This window comes from Chelonoidis abingdonii, chromosome 5 (genome assembly GCF_003597395.2).
Source record: "Chelonoidis abingdonii isolate Lonesome George chromosome 5, CheloAbing_2.0, whole genome shotgun sequence".
Taxonomy (NCBI): domain Eukaryota; kingdom Metazoa; phylum Chordata; order Testudines; family Testudinidae; genus Chelonoidis; species Chelonoidis abingdonii.
Window position 1 is genome coordinate 21,204,623 of NC_133773.1, and position 5,672 is coordinate 21,210,294.

A 5,672-nucleotide genomic window follows, 5' to 3' on the forward strand; every position below is an offset into this window, starting at 1 on the left:
GTGACTCCAGAGTTGTTGGAGTATGCTGTCCTGTGAGTAGGGCACCAGAGTACGGAATCAGACAATGTGAGTTCTATCATATTTTGTCTGCGTCTTGCTGTGTGACCTTGGGCAAGTCACTTAATCCCTGTCCCTTGGTTTCCCCATCTGTAAAGTGGGGCTAACATATGATAACAAATGCTTTGCCATTTAAATATGCAAAGAGCTATTATATAAGGGTTAAGCATTATTTTAAATTTTTTTTAGTAGAGTGAACTTAAACCCTATCCAGGCTACTACTTATAGCATTAAATTCCTTAGCACAGTTTATAAGAGTGAGTAACATGGTGGTGCTTCACTGAATGCTGTCAACATGGCCTCAGTTGAAACTTGAGCTCACAGAGCCCCTTGTGTCTGGCACAAAGCATCTCACAGGACCAAGCCCTAAATTTAGACTTTTTAGATATTCTTCATCATCATCACTAATTTAAGATCTGGTCCAGTGCTTTCTGAAAATTCACACATACACATCCCCTGAATTTCCCTCAGATATTGTGGACATACACACTGGAGTTCTTTGAAGGTATTAAGTTAATCAAACTGCGTTGTTGCAGATGTTCTCTAACTTTTCTCCACAAATGGCCCTGAATCTAGTTAAGGAATCATAGGTCAGAGAGTTTAATTTATATTGGTTCTGATCCAGAATATTGGAATCTCTCTCAAATCTAAGAGGACTGGCTGATTTTCTTGCTTACTTCCTTTATACTCATAGATTAATGTTACATAGATCTTTCTTTCACTGCATGTAACGTGACAGAGATGTGATGTGTATGGCAGTTTTATTACTGCCCTGAACACTTGGAAACTAGTAAGAAACAGGAGCCAAGGTTTTCAAAAGTGACTAGTGATTTTGGATGCCCAGCTTGAGACCCCTTAAGTCCTGATTTTTAGAGGGTGAGTTCTTAGCACTTTTTGAAAATCAGGCCCCTTTAAGGCATCTAAACACATAAATTAATGTACTCAAAATTGCTAGTCACTTTTGAAAACATTGGCTGAGTTAATGAGGTAAAAGCTCCTGATTGTAAGTTTGCTGACATGTCAGCTTCACTACAGGATACTTGTATTTAATTTGTGGGATGGCAGTCTTCCTTACAGTACTGTAAACGTGCTAAGGCCTCATCCAGAGGTTCTGAACCTTGTCACCTTGTTCACCAGAAGCTGGTCATTCTTTCTCTATTACATCGTCTATATTTTGGAAAAAAATGCTTAATTTTCACTGAGATTTTCTGCAATTTGTTTCTCTTTATTTCTGTTCTTTCTCTTTACTTCTGAAGCTTTTGCTAACATTACCATCCTTCCCTCCTCCCATCTAATGCCCATTGAGATCCTATATATAGAATTAATGTCTAATGATTATTTAAACTCATCCCAGATTATTTAAATGCTGTTTCTAATGCCTTGGCTTTAATTGGAAAACCACAGTTCACCATGAATCACAAATTCTTAATACCTGTTGGAGAATTAGTTTAATTTCTTGTCAACTGCTAAGATTACAGAAATCCCAGAGACTCGCACTGGAGCATGTTAAAGGGCTGGCAAAGGGAATGAATGCAGAGGTTATTGCTTACACAGCATGTTTTATGTTGTTCTCAGTACTGGTGCTGTTCTAACCTGTGGAAAAAGACTTCAGAAGATGATCTCGTTTGCCTGGACATATCCACCCTGCCTAGGTGCTCAGCATGAAGTGACTGCTTGTCACTTGTGGCTGGTGTTGGATCCGCAGTCTCCTTATTATTGGAGCAGGAGTAATAAAGCGTTGCTATCCATGTGTGAACCAAGGGCAGCAGAACTGTACCTGGCATACCCCAATGGAGGGACTCACCCTCAAGTAGACAGCACTCTCTTGCAGGACAGATGGGTTCCAAAGCCTAATGAGTTGAGAGAGGGTGGGGACAGGTACTTGTACCTGGTGGTGTAGGCCCTGTTTAAGGGTCCTAGGTGCCATTTGACTCTTCCTGTCTCCATAGTATAATAAAAAAGCTAATTTAGAATCAATTGAGAGTCTTGTTACATACTGCAGACCTGAAATCACTGATACTAGGTCTAAGTATTAGACCTACTTTAGGACAGTGTCTCAGTAGATCAGGGGTTGGCAACCTTTCAGAAGCGGTGTGCCGAGTCTTCATTTATTCACTCTAATTTAAGGTTTTGCGTGCCAGTAATACATTTTAATGTTTTAGAAGGTCTCTTTCTATAAATCTATAATATATAACTAAACTATTGTTCTTTGAAAAGCAAATAAGGTTTTTAAAATGTTTAAGAAGCTTCATTTAAAATTAAATTAAAATGCAGAGCCCCCCAGACCGGTGGCCAGGACCCTGGCAATGTGAGTGCCACTGAAAATCTACTTGTGTGCCACCTTCAGCATGCGTGCCATAGGTTGCCTACTCCTGCTGTAGATCAACCTCTGAACTCTGGGGCTGCATTGGCCAAGGGCAGCAACTATGAATGGGGTGCAGAGAAGGGAGGGACACGTTAAATGGACTTTTGGGTTGCTGGACTTAAGACCTTGAGGGGAAAAGGACACTGCCCAACTTACTTGGCGGTGGGTCTTTTGCTCATGGTTTGTGTTTATGAACCCTAGTTGTGGTGTTTTTCCCAAATTAATGCTGAGTTAATTCCCTCCTTTTATTCAAAGTTTTTGCTACACTCAGACTGTGCTTGCGAGAGGGGAAATATTGCCTCTTACACACCACCCCCGGGGAGCCTCTAATTGTCCCAGGTCACTGGGTGGGGGCTCGAGCCGGTTTTGTGTTGTATTGTTGAAAAGGAATCCCTAGATACTGAACCCAGCCCTTGTTGCTGCTGGCTTCATCTGGCAGAAGGGTTACATATGGATGCACATTTACTAAAACAAAACATAACCTCAACCTTAGCATTTGCTTGGACTTGTATGCTTTCTGGATAGATGAAGAGAAATTGTGTATTGGTTGCATTCACTAGTTAATAAATGAACCAACCAAAAACTATTCTGAGGGGGGGCACTCTCACTAGGGGTGGGATTTTCAAAAGCATTCAGCATTAGTGTAACTTTGCTTCCCCCTGAATGCTTAATTGTAATGAGAGGTGCTGGGGCTCAAGCAATTTTTTATTTTCATAACTGTTGCGGCAAGGCCACAGGTGCTGGGGCAATGAACTGCGAAGCCCAGAGTTTCCAGGGCTCAGCTCTGGCACGAATTAAGCACTGGCCAACACATATTGACTTCAATCGGAATGGAATGAGGCGATTTACATCAATAGGAACAGAGTTTGGCCAATACTGAATGATCTGAAAATCCCACTCTCTTTCCAGTTTTTGATTAACTGGAATAGAATTTATACCTAACTGTGATAGGACAGGCAGTGAAATATATTAAAATGAAGATTAATTATTATTGTGATATTAAGTATAGTGTAAAGATCGGGGCCTGATTCTAACTCTCAGGAGTTACCATATTGAAGTCAGAAGGGTTACACTGGTGTAAAAGTGAAGTGGAAACAGAATCAGCTCCCATCTATTTAAAAATGTACTTCTAGTTGTATTTATAATGACAAGACATGTCTGTGAAGGACACAGAGCTTAATGGAATGCAAGTGATTTTGAAGCTTGTAATTGAGAAGACAGCTGAGAGTGGGGAACGTGGTAATTATACATAGCCATTTTAGAAAGGTTTTATTAAAGATGACTTGGTAGGCTCAATACAGATCAAAATGTTGGATTTTTGACCTCACTGCTTGTTAAAAATTAATGTTAAAATGATTATAATCAATCTGAAAGTCAAGTGTGCTGTGGATAAGCCTCTTTGTCTGTCTGTCTATCTTTGAGTTTTAAATATTACCAAAATATCTGAGCGTCTTCCATGTAAAGTAGATAGCAGTAGTGTAGTCCCTCGTAGACTTCATGGGTTCTCTGGCTCCTCTCCCCTGTGGGCTAAAATCTCTGCATAGGGTAGGATTTTGTTTTTGCCTTTTTTTTTTTTAGATTTCATTAATTTACTTTATCCCCCTTTAGGCTGATTTATTTCAGTTTGTTTTGTTTTTAATATTATCGGTTGGTTGGGTGTTTTGGGTTAAAAAGTGTGTCAAGTGTTGTAGCACAATCTCATCCCACTCATTTTGGAGTCATGGGACCAGATCCTCTCAAGACTGGTCCATCTGCTCCCAGTGGAGTTTGGTCAGGGGATGAGTCAAGGGAAACTGTAAAGATGGCATGATCAGGTGCTGGGCTGGTCCCACTGAGAACTTAGAACAGCCCTGAGGCTATTCTATCATACACCGGTTTCAGTAACCCCCAAAGGGGTTTGTACTAAATGTTTGGGCAGTCCAGCAAAGTTGATTATGTCATGACCGGGACAAGGGTGTTCAGACCTAGTGGTTGGAGCAGGAGTTAGGAGTCAGGTACCAGGAGGTCAGAGTCTAAGTCAGGCCAGAGGGTAAAGTGAGAGTCAGGCATCAGGTAGGGGTAGGTTACCAGGAGATCAGAGTCAGGCGCAAGGTTACAGATAGCAATCGAAGAGCAAAGCTGAGGACAAACTAGGGTCAGAAGCTGAAATAGAGGGTCTGGAGCGGAGACAGGCAGGCACACACAGCTTCCTACTATGGCTTCCTGATTTAATTACTGGTACCAGCCAATCAGTGGGCTGTGAGAGGGTGCCACTCAGGTCCTGCTGGGCTGTACTTCCTGCCAAGCCCAGTCTCACAGGGTCCTCCCATGGGAGCCCAACCTAAGACTGCAGCTGCAAAGCAGCGCCATCAGCAGCACAGAACCTCCTAGGTTCTGGTCCTGCAAGTTTTTACAAGTTAATTACCTTCACTGTTAAAAACGTACACCTTATTTCTAATCTGAATTTGTCTAGCTTCAACTTCCAGCCATTGGTGCGCGTTATACCTTTCTCTGAGCTCATTGTCAAATATGTTTCCCATGTAGCTACTTATAGATGATAATCAAGTCACCCCTTAATCTTCTCTTTGTTAAGCTAAATAGATTGAGCTATATGCGGCTATCACTATAACCTTTTCATCATTCTTGTGGCTCTTCTCTGAACCCTTTCCAATTTTTCAACGTTCTTCTTGAGTTGTGAATACTAGAACTGGACACAGTGTTCCAACAGTGGTTGCACCAGTGCCAAATGCAGAAGTAAAATAACATTTCTATTTCTTCTCGGGATTCCTCTTTTTATGCATCCAAGGATTGCATTAGCCCTTTTGGCTATAGCGTCACACTGGAAGCTCATGTTTGGCTGATTATCCACCACAACCCCTAACTCTTTTTTCATTTTCCTGCGATTGACTTCTCCCTCCTGTAAGTATCACCTACATTCTGTGTCCCTAGATGTATACATTTAGGCATATTAAAACACACATTGTTTGCTTGCACCCAGCTTACCAAGTGATCCAGCTCACTCTGTATCAGTGACCTATCCTCTTCATTATTTACCACTCCTCAAATTTTTGTGTCACAACGCCCTCTTTCTGTTCAGATGTTCTGCACCTTTGGGGCTATAGAGTGGCCATGAAGCTATTTAGACTCATAGGCTCATAGACTCGTAGGTTAGAAGGGACCAATATGATCATCTAGTCTGACCTCCTGCACAAAGCAGGCCACAGAACCCTACCCATACACTTTTATAACAACCCCTAACACATGACTGAGT